General features: G+C 42.6%; 1 long non-coding RNA gene across 1 annotated transcript in view; it reads right to left on the bottom strand.

The window, feature by feature from the left end:
* Window positions 1–227: 227 nt before the first annotated feature.
* The window catches only part of LOC135543961 (uncharacterized), an 83,820-nt gene continuing 64,865 nt past the window's right edge, over window positions 228–19,182 (bottom strand). The window contains exons 2-3 of the long non-coding RNA XR_010456279.1: window positions 6,551–6,609; window positions 228–287 (exon numbers count right to left, since the gene is read on the bottom strand). This is a non-coding gene — a long non-coding RNA (uncharacterized LOC135543961). The remainder of the gene's footprint in view (window positions 288–6,550; window positions 6,610–19,182) is intronic.

The following is a 19,182-nucleotide window of genomic DNA, read 5'->3' as shown; positions in this document are numbered from 1 at the left end:
TCACAGTTGACAAGACTGAGTTTTGCATTTAGACAATACTTAAAAACCCACAAGATATTACATTCAGTTAAAAATATCCTATCTTACGAGAAGTTACAGTTTAAAAAGTCACATTTGGCTATTAAAAAGTCTGATGGCAGTAGCAATGGTCGAATGTTTCAATTTGTTCCTGCGTTTATGCTGGACAGTTGGCTCCGATTTCGGAGAATTCTGCAAATACTTACTTCCCTTCTATGTGGTAGGAGATCATGTAGAGGGTGGTCAGGTTAGTGCAGTTCAAGAGGAACCTATGAGTGTGGCACAATGACAATCAAAATTGGTTCAAGTACTTCAAATATTTTTGCACTTTAGTTCATGCAAAGGCTTTCAAAATGATGCAATGCGACAATTAGGCCCACATATGGCAGACATTTCTTTACGATATAATAATGATAAAGGAAATAATAAGAGCATTTATAAGGAATCAAATATTTCTAGTCACTTTATCACGACATTTAATTTTGTGAATAATCTTCTTTTTAATTAAACAGTAAAATATGTTACTGTATGTAAAAAAAAGGTGCTCTTGTTGCTCCACACAGTCAGTCAATACAACTGTCCAAACAAAGTGGAATCAGACTTTTTGACTGACTTAGGATGAAACTGACCTTCTATGAACTCATGGGGTGAGTTTGTGTCAACTTGACATTGAAACACACAGTTGACTGACCTTGAACACCTTCAAATATATATATTACATTTTTATTTACTTTGTATTCCAGCAATTTAGTTGTTATTGAATCCTATAAATTTATAGGTAAGGTTGTGTTTCTTTAGGAGATTCACAATCTGGTAATGTTGTGCATCACTGTTAACTTTGGGTCTAAGGAAGTTTCAAGTGGATTTTGATTCAAACGTTTACAAAAAAAGTGCAGGCTCTTCGCATTAAAATCAAGAGCTGCAAATCATCGCTGCGGTGGCGAATGGTTCAATACAAGTTTTATACCGTTGAATAATTATCCTCCCAAACAAGTCGGAAAGCGCTCATCTGGGGAGCTGGACAAACTCAAGGCTGTCTGGATCTATTCAGTAAGCCCACCTTTACCTTTTTGTTTCGCAGTTTCTGAAAAGTCCTTGTAAACCTGTCAAAATGTGGTAGCACTTTATTTGAAAGGCTATTCAAAACACCCGATGTGAATGGTTCATGACACATTTAAGAGTGCTGAAGTATCAACCTTTGATTCAACGTTAATGTCGCTTCTGACAGTGCGTGCCAAAATAAAAGTCCCCTTTTGATTACAATACCTAAGATTTTTTTGTTTTCAAATGGATCACTTCTAAGTATGTGTGTGTGTTGGGTGTGTGGGGAATCCCCATAATCACCAGAGGAAAACCTTTACAGGACCAAAAAGAAGGAATTGGAGAATAATGTTAAGACTTATTTCCGAGGGTGGATGGGGGGGAACGACCCCACAGAACGACCCCACTCTGTTAGTGAGGAAAGCAGATTTCAAACTACAACAGTGCAGGAATTTCCCCCTCAACCCTCTTTTTCTCTGTCCACACCTCTATCCTTAAACCCATCATACTCAGATAATCTCTCTCTGTCTCTTTCTCTCCATCCTTTTTCAATTGACCCTTGAGAAGAAGCGTACGTTCATCCATATCTGATGCACCACTCTTTGTACATAGTCCCCCATTTTTAGAGGAGCGAAGGTATTGGGACAGATTCATTTCTATGTGTATTAAAGTAAGGTATTTGGTCCCATATTCGTAGCATGAAGTGACTACATCAAGCTTGTAACTCATTTGATGGATGCATTCGCTGTTTGTTTTGGTTGTGTTTCAGATTAGTTTGTGCCCAATAGAAATGAATGGCAAGTAATGTATTACGTCATTTTGGGGTCACTTTTATTGTAAATAAGAATAGAATATGTTTCTAAACACTTAGATGAATGTGGATTCCACCATGATGACGGATAATCCTGAATGAATCGTGAATAATGATGAGTGAGAACGATATAGACGTACAAATATCTTCGCCTCGTCCCGCTGCGTCGTCCGCTAGTTCCAAGGTAATGTACAACACTGTGGCGTTTATCCCTTACATACACAGTGCCTTCAGAAAGTATTCATACATGTTGTTGTGGAACAGGGTGAATTCAAAAGGGATTAAAACTGCGTTTTACTCTCACCCATCTACACACTTTACCCCATAATGACAAAGTAACATTATTTGTCATAATAAAATACAGAAATATCTAATATGCATAGGTATTCTAACCTCGGAGTCAATGCATATTATAATCACGTTGGGCAGCGATTATAACTGTGATTCTTTAAGAGTGTTACACAGCTGGACTGTACAACATTTGCACGTTATTATTTTCTAAATTCTTCAAGCACCTTCAAATTGGTTGTCGATTATTGCTAGGCAACCATTTTCAAGTCTTGCCATAGATTTTCAAAAAGAAGTCAAAACTGTAACTCTGCAACTCAGGAAAATGCACTGTCTTCTTGTTAAGCTACTACAGTGTATATTTGACATTGTGTTTTAGGTTATTGTCCTGCTGAAAGGTGAATTAATCTCCCAGTGTCTGGTGGAAAGAGGACTTTTACTGTTAGTATGTCCATTCCGTTTCTTTTTTTATCCTGAAAACTCCCCAGTCCTTAACGATAACAAGGATAACCATAACCTGATGGAACCACCACTATGCTTGAAAATATAGAGAGTCGTACTCAGTAATATGTTGTATTGGATTTGCCCCAAACATAACACTTTGTATTCAGGATAAAAAAGGTAATTGTTTTTCCACCCGTTTGTGTTAAGAACTGCAATGCTGCTGGGTTTTTTCAAGCTCAACAGTTTCCCGTGTGTATCAAGAATGTTCCACCACCCACAGGACATCCAGCCAACTTGACACAACTGTGGGAAGTATTGGAGTAAACATGGACCACCATCCCTGTAGCACATTTTCGACACCTTGTAGAGTCCATGCCCCAACGAATTGAGGCTGTTCTGGGGGGTGAAACTCAATATTTGGAAGGTGTTTTTAGTGTTTGTACACTCAGTGTTTGAAACTTTGATAAACTTAATTTAAAGTTTGTAAACTTGAAACACAGACAATGAATGCAATGTCTACCATAATGAAGCTGAATATATAAACATAGAATTTGAATATTCAATTTAATTGTTTTACTGATTGAAATATTCATTCAATTCAGGATCAAATCATGTAATACAGGTCACATTTTGGGAATTCAATGATTCAATTTGCGCATTATAAATGAAAAAATATGAAATTCAAACTCAATATCCTAATACAAAAATGCTAAATTACAGAATTCAAATACAATTTCTGTTGGCACTGACATCGCTATTCCTCTCCAGCAACTGAGTTAGGGAGGACGTCTTTGTAGTAGCTGGGTAAATTGATACACCGTCCAAAGCGTAATTGATAACTTCCCCAAAGGGATATTGTGTCTGATTTTATTCCCAGTAGGCACCCTACTTTCAGAGGCATTAGAGATAGGGCAGTCATTTAAAAATCATGTTCACCTCTATTATTGTACACAGAGTGAATTCATGCAACTTATTCTGTGACTTGTTCAGCAACGTTTTACTCCTGTACTTATTTGGGCTTGCCATAACAAAGGGGTTGATAACTTATTGACTCAAGACATTTCAGCTTTTCATTTTTTAATCATTTGTAAAATATTCCAAAAACAAAATTCCACTTTGACATCATGTGTAGATTAGTGACACAAAATATTAAGTTCATCCGTTTTAACATCAGGCTGTAAAAAGTCAAGGGGTGTGAATACATTCTGAAGGCACTGTAGTTATGTCTCTTGTCCAGGTGGAATAGGGCAGTGGGTAGTGCAATAGCGATTGCGTTGTCCCTGGATCTGTTAGGGCGGTACGTGAATTGTAGTGGGTCTAGGTTGTCGTTTAAGATTGAGGTGATATGGTACATTTTGGGAATTTTATTAGGATCCCCATTAGCTGTTGCAAAAGCAGCAGCTACTCTTCCTTGAGTCCACTTAAAACATGACATAATAAAGAACGTTAATAGGGAAGAACAGCTCAAGGACAGAACTTCATCAATAAAAAAAAGGCACACGTAGCCCATATATCAATACATGCACACAAACTATCTAGGTCAAATAGGGGAGAGGTATTGTGCCCCTAGCCTGTCAACGCGCTTCATGATGATAGACGTGAGTGCTACGGGGATATTGTCATTTAGTTCCGTTATCTTCACTTTCTTAGGTACAGGAACGATGGTGGACATCTTGAAGCAAGTGGCGACATCAGATTGGGATATTGAGAGATAGAATATGTCCGTAAACACTCCAGCCAGCTGGTCTGTCTACACATGCTCTAAGGACGTGGCTTGGGATGCCATCTGGGCCGGCAGCCATGAGAGGGTTAACACACTTAAATTACTTAATCGGCCACGGAGTACGAGAGCACACAATCCTCCTGCTCTCAGCTCAATGTTGTTTTCCTTGAAGCGGGTGAAGAAGGTGTTTAGCTTATCCGGGAGTGTCCACAACATGGCTGGCTTTCCCTTTATAATCTGTGATTGTCTGGAGTCTCTGCCACATACGTCTTGTGTCTGAGCCGTTGAATTGTGACTCCACTTTGTCCCTGCACTTTCATTTCGCCTCTATGATGCCTTACGAAGGTCATAGCGATCCCTTTATTTTATTGGCGGTCGCTTTACAGAGGTCATAATGATCACTTTATTTTATCAGAAGTTGTTTTATGGAGTGCATAGCGATCACTTTATTTTATCAGAAGTCCTTTTATGGAGTGCATAGCGATCCCTTTATTTTATCAGAAGTCATTTTACGGAGTGCATAATGATCACTTTATTTTATCAGAAGTCATTTTATGGAGTGCATAGCGATCACTTTATTTTATCAGAGTTTGTTTTATGGAGTGCATAGCGATCCCTTTATTTTATCAGAAGTCATTTTACGGAGTGCATAATTATCACTTTATTTTATCAGAAGTCATTTTATGGAGTGCATAGCGATCACTTTATTTTATCAGAGTTTGTTTTATGGAGTGCATAGCGATCACTTTATTTTATCAGAAGTCCTTTTATGGAGTGCATAGCGATCCCTTTATTTTATCAGAAGTCATTTTACGGAGTGCATAATGATCACTTTATTTTATCAGAAGTCATTTTATGGAGTGCATAGCGATCACTTTATTTTATCAGAGTTTGTTTTATGGAGTGCATAGCGATCACTTTATTTTATCAGAAGTCCTTTTATGGAGTGCATAGCGATCCCTTTATTTTATCAGAAGTCATTTTACGGAGTGCATAATGATCACTTTATTTTATCAGAAGTCATTTTATGGAGTGCATAGCGATCACTTTATTTTATCAGAGTTTGTTTTATGGAGTGCATAGCGATCACTTTATTTTATCAGAGTTTGTTTTATGGAGTGCATAGCGATCACTTTATTTTATCAGAAGTTGTTTTATGGAGTGCATAGCGATCCCTTTATTTTATCAGAAGTTGTTTTATGGAGTGCATAGCGATCACTTTATTTTATCAGAAGTTGTTTTATGGAGTGCATAGCGATCCCTTTATTTTATCAGAAGTTGTTTTATGGAGTGCATAGCGATCACTTTATTTTATCAGAAGTTGTTTTATGGAGTGCATAGCGATCACTTTATTTTATCAGAAGTTGTTTTATGGAGTGCATAGCGATCACTTTATTTTATCGGAAGTTGTTTTATGGAGTGCATAGCGATCCCTTTATTTTATCAGAAGTTGTTTTATGGAGTGCATAGCGATCCCTTTATTTTATCAGAAGTTGTTTTATGGAGTGCATAGCGATCACTTTATTTTATCAGAAGTTGTTTTATGGAGTGCATAGCGATCACTTTATTTTATCGGAAGTTGTTTTACGGAGTGCATAGCGATCACTTTATTTTATCAGAAGTTGTTTTATGGAGTGCATAGCGATCACTTTATTTTATCGGAAGTTGTTTTATGGAGTGCATAGCGATCACTTTATTTTATCGGAGGTCGTTTTATGGAGTGCATAGCGATCACTTTATTTTATCGGAGGTCGTTTTACGGAGTGCATAGCGATCACTTTATTTTATCGGAGGTCGTTTTACGGAGTGCATAGCGATCACTTTATTTTATCGGAGGTCGCTTTACGGATATGTTTCACGTTACAGTAAATTAACAACATATAAAGGATGTATAGCATTCCTACAGCATTCATAAGTGCTACATAAATGCTCATCAAATGAACCCTTGCAATGACAATCAATTAAAATCTGAAAATCAATCATGTATAAGCAATGCATACCAAATAAAGGTTGATGTTAAAGATCATGATATCTGGGGCTTTGCCAAATATGGCATTACGCTTTTGCCACTCTTCATACAGTATAGCATGGCTTTTGTTTATAAACGGTTTATGAAGGCTTCATTAGGCCTTAAAAGGTATGCTTTGTTTAACGTCGTACCAAATATACTGTATATCTGTGGTAAATATACTCTGAATAATGGATAGTACTGTGATTTCACTCACTCTTTCACTACTATCATTTGGTTCTATCTCTTCATCAGGATTTCTCCTCCAGGCCTATCCTTTTGATATGGAAATAGCATGGCAAAATTACACGTGGCATGAAGGTCAAAGTCAATAGTGAGACAACCTTGTATGGTAGAGATGTTTAAAATGGAGATGTCACGTTCTGACCATATTCTTGTGTGTTTTCCTTGTTTTAGTGTTGTTCAGGACGTGAGCTGGGTGGGTCTTCTATGTTGTGTGTTTAGTTTGTCTATTTCTATGTTTGGCCTGATATGGTTCTCAATTAGAGGCAGGTGTTAGTCATTGTCTCTGATTGGGAACCATATTTAGGTAGCCTGTTTTGTGTTGGGTTTTGTGGGTGGTTGTTTCCTGTCTTTGTGTTCTCTGCACCAGGTAGGACTGTTTCGGGTTTTGCCACGTTTATTGTTTTGTAGTGTGTCCATGTTGCATTTCTGTCATTAAAGAACCGTGGACACTTACCACGCTGCGCTTTGGTCCTCTCCTTCCCACGAAGAATGCCGTTACAGGAGAATGTTTAGTCCAATGACATTTCTATATCGTTTTCAATAAAAACCTAGCTAAAACCACGATACAAATGTATTTACAAGACAAGGATAAATATGGAAACATCAAATGTAACATAGCAATGAAAAGTATTAATACAAAAGCATCAATTTATAGTTTAAAAAAATGTAATAGTATTTTATGGTTTATTAAGGTTCGTAACATGTTCTATGTTTAGGAAAACATTGAGCAATTCTATGTACACAATATTGTGACACTGGCACACAAAAGCATGATAAAATACTAAATATAAGTATTTACAAAAAAGTGTGCAGTCATGCCCATTTTTGTGATACAACACTTTTCCAGGCATAAAGGCATAAAAACACAACCATCACATGTTTATCGTTTCAAGGAAAGTTTTAGCAGCAGGGGGAGAGTGACGGAGAGTGTGCCTGTGTGTCTAGCCACTAGCCAGATTCGGAAGAGCGAAATGAGAAAGGTCTACCGAAAGATACATAGCATCAGCACACAATTGATTTTCGGCTCCAGTCAGCTGTGGCTATCATGGCCCGCTGAATTGTGGCCCCCTCGATCTGCTGGGTCGCTTGTCCCCAGTGCCTCTGGCAAGGTAGCGTGGGGAGGTTCTCTGGGGGTTGTGGCGATTAGCCAGCGGGAGCCAGAGCTCCACACAAACACAAACACCCTTCACACAGGCTGGGCTGCTGAAAGCCATCCAATTAAGGCAATGGAAGATGGTGAATTTGCATACATATTAAAGTGAGGCCCGTTATAAAAAAAATGAGAGAGCGAGAGAGAGAGCGGCAGGGAGGGAGAAAGAGAGAACGGGGAAGAGAGAAAGACCAACAGAGAGTAAAACGAGCATATATGAGTAAGATTCTCATAGAACTCTTTCATCAAAAAATACAGGGCCGCCTTTGCTCGCGCATAGATTTGCATATTTTTAGGGAGATGCACAACCGTGCATGTGCACCAGTGGGAAACAGGAAGCTGGTGAGAGACACACCCATTTCAGTCAGTCTGTAACGGCGTTCTTCGTTTGTCGCAAGAAAGTCGGACCGAAATGCAGCGTGTTGGTTACTCATGTTTTTAATGAAACAATCGTGGTACATGAAATAACTGAATACAAATACAAAAACAACAAAACGGAACGTGAAACCTAATTACAGCCTATCTGGTGAAACTACACAGAGACAGGAACAATCACCCACGAAATATAAAGTGAAACCCAGGCTACCTAAATACGGTTCCCAATCAGAGACAACGAGAATCACCTGACTCTGATTGAGAACCGCCTCAGGCAGCCAAACCTATACTAAACACACCCCTAATCAACCACAATCCCAATGCCTACAAAAACCCCAATACAACAACACAATAACATAAACCCATGTCACACCCTGGCCTGACCAACTAATATTCTAAAACACAAAATACTAAGAACAAGGCGTGACAGAACCCCCCCCTAAAGTGCGGACTCCCGGACGCACCTCAAAACCATAGGGAGGGTCCGGGTGGGCGTCTGTCCACAGTGGCAGTTCTGGCTCGGGACGTGGACCCCACTCCATAAATGTCATAGTTCCTCCCCTTCGCTTCCTGGGATGATCCACCCTCACCGCCGACCATGGCCTAATAGTCCTCACCCGGAACCCCACTGAACTGAGGAGCAGCTCGTGACTGAGGGGCAGCTCGGGACTGAGGGGCAGCTCGGGACTGAGAGAAAGCCTAGCACTGAGAGGAAGCCCAGTACTGAGATGAAGCCCAGCCAGGCAGTTGAATCCGGCAGATCCTGGCTGACTGGCGGACCTGGAAGAGTCTGGTTGACTAGCGGATCTGGAAGAGTCTGGTTGACTAGCAGATCTGGAAGAGTCTGGCTGACTGGCAGATCTGAAAGAGTCTGGCTGACTGGCAGATCTGGAAGAGTCTGGCTGACTGGCAGACCTGGAAGAGTCTGGCTGACTGGCAGATCTGGAAGAGTCTGGTTGACTGGCGGATCCTGGCAGACTGACGGCTCTGGCTGCTTCATGCTGACTGACGGCTCTGGCTGCTCCATGCTGACTGGCGGCTCTGGCTGCTCCATGCAGATTGACAGCTCTGGCGGCTTCTTGCAGACTGTCAGCTCTGACTGTTCCATGCAGACTAACAGCTTTGGCAGCTCCTTGCAGACTGGCAGCTCCTTGCAGACTGGCAGCTCCTTGCAGACTGGCAGCTCTAGCTGCTCCATGCAGACTGGCAGTTCTGGCTGCTCCATGCAGACTGGCAGCTCCTTGCAAACTGGCAGCTCCTTGCAGACTGGCAGCTCCATGCAGACTGGCAGCTCCATCCAGACTGGCAGCTCTGGCTGCTCCAAGCAGACTGGCAGCTCTGGCTGCTCCATGCAGACTGGCAGCTCTGGCTGCTCCATGCAGACTGGCAGCTCTGGCTGCTCCGAACAGGCAGGAGGCTCCGGCGGCGCTGGAGAGGAGAAAGGCTCTGATAGCGCTGAACAGGCGGGAGTCTCCGACAGCGCAGGAGAGAAGAAAGGCTCCGACAGCGCTGAATAGGCGGGAGACTCCGACAGCGCAGGAGAGGGAGAAAGCGCTGGCTGCGCTGAACAGGCGAGGCGCACTGAAGGCCTGGTGCGTGGTACTGGAACTGGTGGTACTGGATCGAGGACACGCACAGGAAGTCTGGTGCGGGGAGCTGCCATCGAAGGACTGGTGTGTGAAGGTGGCACAGGATGGACTGGACCGTTAAGGTGTACTGGAGAGCCTGAGAGCAGGACTGGCACAGGACGTGCAAGGCTAGGTAGGTACACAGGAGGCCTAGTGCGTGAGGCTGGCACATTTTTCACCAGCCGACTAACACGCACCTCAGGACTAGTATGGAGCGCTGACCCAGGTGCCATTAAATCCCCGACACGCTCCGTCGGACGAATCTTGTACCTAAAGCACCAAACTAGCAACTCCCTCATTACTCTCTCCTCCAATTTCCCCATTAACTCCTTCACAGTCTCTGCTTCGCTCACCTCCAACATCGGTTCTGGTCTCCTCCTTGGCTCCTCACGATAAACAGGGAGAGTTGGCTCAGGTCTGTCTCCTGACTCAGCCACTCTCCCTCTGAGCCCCCCCCCAAGAAACTTTTGGGGCTGATTTCCGGGTTTCGCTCTGCGCCGCCGTGTCTTTCTTTTCGACTCCATTCTCCTATAGCCCTCTTCGCACTGCTCCAGCGAATCCCAGGCGGGCTCGGGCACTCTCTCTGGGTCGGCCGCACACATGTCTATTTCTTCCCACGTCTTATACTCAAAGCCTCTGCTGTCCATAACGTCCTCCCTTCGCTGCTCCAGCTGCCTGTTAACACGCTGCTCGGTCCGTGTGTGGTGGGTGATTCTGTAACGGCGTTCTTCGTTTGTCGCAAGAAAGTCGGACCGAAATGCAACGTGTTGTTTACTCATGTTTTTAATGAAACAATCGTGGTATATGAAATAACTGAATACAAATACAAAAACAACAAAACGGAACGTGAAACCTAATTAGAGCCTATCTGGTGAAACTACACAGAGACAGGAACAATCACCCACGAAATATAAAGTGAAACCCAGGCTACCTAAATACGGTTCCCAATCAGAGACAACGAGAATCACCTGACTCTGATTGAGAACCGCCTCAGGCAGCCAAACCTATACTAAACACACCCCTAATCAACCACAATCCCAATGCCTACAAAAACCCCAATACAACAACACAATAACATAAACCCATGTCACACCCTGGCCTGACCAACTAATATTCTAAAACACAAAATACTAAGACCAAGGCGTGACACAGTCCTCTCAAGGGATAGGCTACAAGCAGTAGTCTTTTGCAAAGCCAGTCTCCAATGGTCAAAAACCTAATAGTATTTGAATACCCAAATGGTCAGGTATTTACAACTCCTGTCCTGGAGAACTGCAATGTTGTCATGCTTTTGTCTACAGCCCAGAAGTAGCCCACCCGATAACTAATGACTTTGTTATGGTTTTCAATTTAAATCACAATTAGCATAATGAGGTAAACTTTGAACCAAAGCAATGTTGCCCATCCCTTGACTCAATGGGGATTTCAACTTCCTGTAACCGAGGCCTCTTCTGAACTCCAAGAATACCTCTGCTGACTCTAGACGCCAGCAGTGACAGTAGTCCTTGCAACAGTGTCATACATTAAACCTGACATCATCTCCAACTCCAGTCCTGGGGAGCTTGTGGTTGTGCCGATTCAACTAATGGTGGTCAAGACTGATGACCATGATAAATTGAAGGTATGCTGGTGTTGGTCTGGAACAAAAGCCTGCACTCCCAGTTTCTATTCAGGACCAGAGTTGGATAACCTTATAATGAGGTACAGCAAGCTTGACTTACCCAGTGGACAGTCAGTACTAAACTATAGAAACACTGAATTCAACACTGAGGTGTGGAGAGTTGACAAAGAAGAAGATAAAACCATAGGAGAGAAGAAACAGTATTTATTTTAAAAGATGAAAATCAACTCTAGATAATGTAAATAAAGAAGAGGCAGACAAAGACACAAAAAATGATCTTGACTGCTGTGTGCATGAGATGACAAAAGACCGAGAGTGAAAAAATGAGAGGAGAGAGAGGAAATTAAGTGAATGCAGAGGAAAGGAGGTTTTGATTGTAATAAGAGAGGCCCAGCTCCACTCTGTCAGGATCAAGCCACTCTGCAACTGTTGCCACTACCTCTAACTGCCCTGCTCGTGCATTCCTGTCTAACCTCAGAAAGGCATGGAGAGAGGGAGAGGGAGGGGGAAAAGAGAGGGAGGGAAGGAGTGTGTGAGAGTTAGAAAATTGTGAGGCGAGAGAAGGAGAAAGAGCAAGATTTACAGGGGACGAGGAAAGAAAGCGGAAGAGACTGAGTGACTACATCACACACAGACACACAGAGACAGATGCATAGACACAGAGAGAGAGAGAGAGAGAGAGAGAGAGAGACACACACACAAACGAACAAACATGCACACAGAGACCGTATACAGTATACATAAATACAGACAGAAGACGATATGGAGACCCAAGTAATCTGTCTCAGAATGTAGGAGTACAAAAAACTGGAATATACTGTATAATACTATCACAAAATAGCACATAAACAAACATGAACCCACAAACAATACCATAGACATACCAACACACATATGCATGCAGGCACACGTACACACACGGGAATGCACTCACACAGACACACCCACCATCTCACAAACACACACACACACAACCACCCACAAACACATACATGAAACTGAAGCCCCTTCGGCTGTGGTGTGTGTGTGTGTGTGTGTGTGTGTGTGTGTGTGTGTGTGTGTGTGTGTGTGTGTGTGTGTGTGTGTGTGTGTGTGTGTGTGTGTGTGTGTGTGTCTGTGCGTGTGTGTGTGTGTGTGTGTGTGTGTGTGTGTGTGTGTGTGTGTGTGTGCGTGTACATGCATATGTATGTATGTGAAGGCGTACCTACTATACACGCAAGCCTACGAGAGGGGCAGGCTCTGAAAGTTAGTGATGAGATTATCCATGAGTGTTATAGAACCTGGCCTGTCCTGAGTACAGACCATAGATGGTTGTATGTCTCGGGGCATGCCTAAAACCTCAAATGGAAATGTAGAAGTTAAGCCCAAACTTTGTCAGAGAGAGAAAAACTGTGGCCAGTGCAGTAGGTTGAGCCAACAGAAAAGCAACACATTTGAACCAGTGGCGGAAAAACAGATAACGTTGAACGAAATGAAACCAATTGAAGTGTGTTGCATAAATGCAAAGCACCATCCTAATTATTTAACTGAGCAAGCTTGGCCCGGAGCTGGCGCGACCACGGCCACAGATTAAGTTGAGCCCATTATACATACTTTAATTTGGCAATTTAGAGGAAAAGAGCGGGAGAGGAACTCAGTGTCGGAAGTGGGGGACATTGCCAGACCTCAGACTGAATGGGAACGGTATCTCTGTCTTCATACAGTACACTTACATTTAAATGACCACAACGTAGAATATAAAGTCTATATTTTATGTTATTATGGCATTATTATAAAGGTTACATAATAATGCCACAGGTGACTGTTTATAATGTATATCAATATACATTGAAATTACATCACCGACATACAATATAGCCTTAGATGATGACATAAGTGCGATATACTACCTGTCATTATGGATAAGTCCATGGTAACCATAGGCCTCTTATTAAGCATGACAGAGTTTTTGGGCTTTAAATTAGGTTCAGCTTATAAAGGCTTCATAAAGCCTTCATAATGGCTCCACACAAATGCATTACAAAGTACCTGTAACCGTATGACATAACTGTGTAGCATAATCACCAATTACAAATGTGACATAACCCACTATGTCGAATACGATATAAACATGTGCTTTATAAACAATGACATGTTTGGTCGAAGGATTGGAATACACTCTAAAGTGAAGTCATGTTAGTCATTACAGCTAATCTCTTTCCAAGACACTTCCGCCCAAATGGGGTTTAAGCTAACAAATCAAATCAAATTAATTTATATCAGCTGATATATCAAAGTGATGTACAGAAACCCAGCCTAAAATCCCAAACAGCAAACACTGCAGGTGTAGAATCACGGTGTCTAGGAAAAGCTCCCTAGAAAGGCCAAAACCTAGGAAGAAACCTAGAGAGGAACCAGGCTATGAGGGGTGGCCAGTCCTCTTCTGGCTGTGCCGGGTGGAAATTATAACAGAACATGGCCAAGATGTTCAAATGTTCATAAATTACCAGCATGGTCAAATAATAACAAGGCAGAACAGTTGAAACTGGAACAGCAGCACGGACAGGTGGAAAGGGGACAAGGAGTCATCATGCCAGGTAGTCCTGAAGCATGGTTTTAGGGCTCAGGTCCTACGAGAGAGAGAGAGAGAGAAAGAAAGAGAATTAGAGAGAGCATACTTAAATTCACACTGGATAAGACTGGAGAAATACTCCAGATAAACTGACCCTAGCCCCCGACGCATAAACTACTGCAGCATAAATATTGGAGGCTGAGATAGGAGAGGTCAGGAGATACTGTGGCCCCATCCGATGATACCCCCAGACAGGGCAAAACAGGCAGGATATAACCCCACCCAAATGCCAAAGCACAGCCACCACAACACTAGAGGGATATCTTCAACCACCAACTTACCATCCTGAGACAAGGCCGAGTATAGCCCACAAAGATCTCTGCCACGGCACAACCCAAAGGGGAGCGCCAACCTAGACCGGAAGATCACGTCAGTGACTCAACTTGCATTCCTCTCTAAATTCCATGGAAAAATACTTGCAGCTGACTTTTGCGCACCAATTTCGGCGCAGGACACCGGGCGGACACCTGGTAAATGTGGTCTCTTATGGTCAATCTTCCAATGATATGCCTACAAATACGTCACAATGCTGCAGACACCTTGGGGAAACGACAGAAAGGGCAGACTTACTCCTCTCGCATTCACAGCCATATAAGGAGACAGTGGAAAACAGAGCCTCAAAAATCCTGCTCATTTCCTGGATGCCGTCTCATCTTGGTTTTGCCTGAAGCTCACGTTCTAGGGCACGCACAGAAAATATCTTGGTAGTTCTGGACACGTCAGAGTGTTTTCTTTCGAAAGCTATCAATTATATGCATAGTCAAGCATCTTTTTGTGACAAAATATCTTGTTTAAAACGGGAACGTTTTTCATCCAAAAATGAAATAGCGCCCCCAGAGCATCAAGAGGTTAAGTGTCGCACCCCTCCTAGGGACAGCATGGAAGAGCACCAGTAAGCCAGTGACTCAGCCCCTGTAATAGGGTTAGAGGCAGAGAATCCCAGTGGAGAGAGGAGAACCGGCCAGGCAGTGACAGCAAGGGCGGTTTGTTGCTCCAGTGCCTTTCTGTTCACTTTCACATTCCTGGGACAGACTACACTCAATCATAGGACCTACTGAAGAGATGAGTCTTCAATAAAGACTTAAAGGTTGGGACCGAGTCTGCGTCTCTCACATGGGTAGGCAGACCATTCCATAAAAATGGAGCTCTACAGGAGAAAGCCCTCCAGCTGTTTGTTTAGAAATTCTAGGGACAATTCAGAGGCCTGCATCTTGTGACCGTAGTGTATGTATAGGTATGTACGGCAGGACCAAATCGGAAAGATAGTTAGGAGCAAGCCCACGTAATGCTTTGTAGGTTAGCAGTAAAACCTTGAAATCAGCCCTTGCCTTAACAGGAAGCCAGTGTAGGGAGGCTAGCACTGGAGTAATATGATCACATTTTGGGGTTCTAGTCAGGATTCTAGCAGCCGTATTTAGCACTAACTGAAGTTTTAGTGCTTTATCCGGGTAGCCAGAAAGTAGAACATTGCAGTAGTCTAACCTAGAAGTAACAAAAGCATGGATTCATTCTTCTGCATCATTTTTGGACAGAACATTTTGGATTTTTGCAATGTTATGTAAATGGAAAAAAAGCTGTCCTTGTAACAGTCTTGACATGTTTGTCAAAAGAGAGATCAGGGTCCAGAGTAACGCTGAGGTCTTGTTTCTTGGGACCTAGATCTAGCAACTCTGTTTTGTCTGAGTTTAAAAGTAGAACATTTGCCACCATCCACTTCCTTATGTCTGAAACATAGGCTTCCAGCGAGGGCAGTTTCGGGGCTTCACCATGTTTCTTTGAAATGTACAGCTGTGTGTCATCCGCATAGCAGTGAAAGTTAACATTATGTTTTTGAATGACATCTCCAAAAGGTCAAATCTATAGTGAAAACAATAGTGGTCCTAAAACGGAACCTTGAGGAACACCAAAGTTTACAGATGATTTGTCAGAGGACAAACCATTTACAGAGACAAACGGATATCTTTCCAACAGATAAGATCTAATGCTCCAGGCCAGAACTTGTCCGTGTAGACCAATTTGGGTTTCCAATCTCTCTAAAAGAATGTGGTGATTGATGGTATCAAAAGCAGAACTAAGGTCTAGGAGTACGAGGACAGATGCAGAGCCTCGGTCTGATGCCATTAAAGGGTAATTTATCACTTTCACAAGTGCAGTCCCAGTACTATGATGGGGTCTGAAACCAGACTGAAGCAATTTGTATACATTCTTTATCTTCAGGAAGGCAGTGAGTTGTTGCGCAACAGCTTTTTTTTATTGTGAGGAATGGGAGATTGGATATAGGCCAATAGTTTTTTTGGGGGGCCAAGGTTTGACTTTTTCAAGAGAGGCTTTATTACTGCCACTTTTAGTGAGTTTGGTACACATCCGGTGGATAAAGAGTCGTTTATTATGTTCAACATTGGAGGGCCAAGCACAGAAAGCAGCTCTTTCAGTATTTTAGTTGGAATACGGTCCAGTATGCAGCTTGAAGGTTTAGAGGCCATGAATATTTTCATCATTGTGTCACAAGATATAGCACTTAAACACTTGAGTGTCTCCCTTGATCCTAGGTCCTGGCAGAGTTGTGCAGACTCAGGACAACTAAGCTTTGGAGAAAGCTGTAATTTGCTTTCTAATGATCATGATATTTTCCTCAAAGAAGTTCATGAATTTATTAGTGAAAGCCATCCTCTCTTGGGGAAAGCTGCTTTTTAGTAAGCTTTGTGACAGTATCAAAAAGCAATTTCGGATTGTTCTTATTTTACTCAATTAAGTTGGAAAAATAGGATGATCGAGCAGCAGTGAGGGCTCTTCGATACTGCACTGTACTGTCTTTTCAAGCTAGTCGGAAGACTTCCAGTTTGGTGTGGCGCCATTTCCGTTTAAATTTTCTGGAAGCTTGCTTCAGAGCTTGGGTATTTTCTGTATACCAGGGAGCTAGTTTCTTATGACAAAGGTTTTTTTGTGCAACTGCATCTAGGGTATTGTGCAAGGTTTAATTGAGTTCCTCAGTTAGGTGGTTAATTGATTAATTGATTTTTGTCCTCTGACGTCCATGGGTAGGCAGAGGGATTCTGGAAGGGCATCGGGGAATCTTTGGGTTGTCTGAGAATTTATAGCACAACTTTTGATGCTCCTTGGTTGGGGTCTGAGCAGATTATTTGTTGCGATTGCAAACGTAATAAAATGGTGTTCCGATAGTCCAGGATTATGAGGAAAAACATTAAGATCCACAACATTTATTCCATGGGACAAAACTAGTTCCAGAGTATGACTGTTGCAGTGAGTAGGGCAGGAGACGTTGGACAAAACCCACTGAGTCAATGATGGCTCCGAAAGCCTTTTGGAGTGGGTCTGTGGACTTTTCCATGTGAATATTGAAGTCACCCAAAATTCGAATATTATCTGCTATGACCACAAGGTCCAATAGGAATTCAGGGAACTCAGTGAGGAACGCTGTATATGGCCCAGGAGGCCTGTAAACAGTAGCTATAAAAAGTGATTGAGTAGGCTGCATAGATCTCATGTCTAGATGCTCAAAAGATGTAAATTAAAATTTGCTATTCTAAATGTTAGCAACACCTCCGCCTGTGCGGGATGTGCGAGGGATATGGTCACTAGTGTAACCAGGAGGTGAGGCCTCATGTAACACAGTAAATTCATCAGGCTTAAGCCATGTTTCAGTCAGGCCAATCACATCAAGATTATGATCAGTTCATTGACTATAACTGCCTTGGAAGTGAGGGATCTAACATTTAAGTAGCCCTATTTTGAGATGTGAGGTATCATGATCTCTTTCAATAATGGCAGGAATGGAGGAGGTCTTTATTCTAATAAGATTGCTAAGGCGAACACAAGCCATGTTTAGTTTTGCCAAACCTAGGTCAAGGCACAGCCACGGTCTCAATGGGAATAGCTGAGCTGACTACACTCACTGTGTGACTCCACTAAGCTGGCAGGCTGGTTAACTGCACCCTATTTCATTGTGGAGCTAGGGGAGTTAGAGCCCTGTCTATGTTCGTAGATAAGATGAGTGCACCCCTCCAGCTAGGATGGAGTCCGTCACTCCTCAACAAGCCAGGCTTGGTCCTGTTTGTGAGTGAGTCCCAGAAAGAGGGCCAATTATCTACAAAATCTTTTGGGAGGGGCAGAAAACAGTTTTCAACCAGCGATTGAGTTATGCTGAGACTTTGCTGTAGAGCACCTCACTCCCCCTAACTGGGAGGGGGCCAGAGACAATTACTCGATGCCGACACATCTTTCTAGCGGATTTACAGGCTGAAGCTATGTTGCGCTTGGTGACCTCTGACTGTTTCATCCTAACATCATTGGTGCCGACGTGGACAATAATATCCCTATACTCTCTACACTCTCCAGTTTTAGCTTTAGCCAGCACCATCTTCAGGTTAGCCTTAACGTCGGAAGCCCTGCTCCCTGGTAAACTGTGTATGATCGCTGGATGATTCGTTTTAAGTCTAATACTGCGGGTAATGGCTTCAGACCCCGTAACGGGAGGAGTAGAGACCAGAGAAGACTCGGCCTCTGAATCAGACTCGCTGCTTAAAACCTGTTATGGCTGCAATCCTGATACCAGGATCGATATGACAACTACCAGTGATAATAGAGGGCGCCAAATTCAAACCACAGAAATACAGCCTGGAATCAAACCAGGGTCTGTAGTGACGCCTCTAGCACTGAGATGCAGTGCCTTAGACCGCTGCGCCACTTTTTATTCTGGCCCTGTTTGACATGACTGTTAGCCGTAGTTGGCTAGCTTGCAAGCAAGGGATACGAATGTTGCCACCCAATATGGCAATAAAACATTTTGAACGAACGACTGGGTTGCGTCAATAGACACAGAACAAAAAGACTGAACAACTGGGTTGCTTCTCTGGCAACCGAATAGAACGAACGACCAGCCGGCTTGGCTAGCAACCCTAGATTTGTGTCCGGACTATATCTTGTGGAAGGATGAAATAATAAATGTATCAAAATAACTTTTTTAATGAAAATAGGTATATCATTGTTTGAATATGTTGGTAACCCGTTGTATAAAAGTGATCATGTTCTCGAAGCTATTGTTTGGAGGATATATTGAAACAGTTTGCGACACCCGTGCCAATATCCTCCAAACAACGTTTTCTTGGTCATTATCAGTTAAATATGCCAGGCTTATATGTGTTGTGTGTGCAATAGCCTGGGGACGACGTTACACCAAGCACTAACCTTGATGAAAGCC

Source organism: Oncorhynchus masou, chromosome 8, assembly GCF_036934945.1.
Source record: "Oncorhynchus masou masou isolate Uvic2021 chromosome 8, UVic_Omas_1.1, whole genome shotgun sequence".
NCBI classification, from domain to species: Eukaryota; Metazoa; Chordata; class Actinopteri; order Salmoniformes; family Salmonidae; genus Oncorhynchus; species Oncorhynchus masou.
Note: the sequence above shows the minus strand (reverse complement) of the source record. Positions and strands in the feature narration are given on the sequence as shown.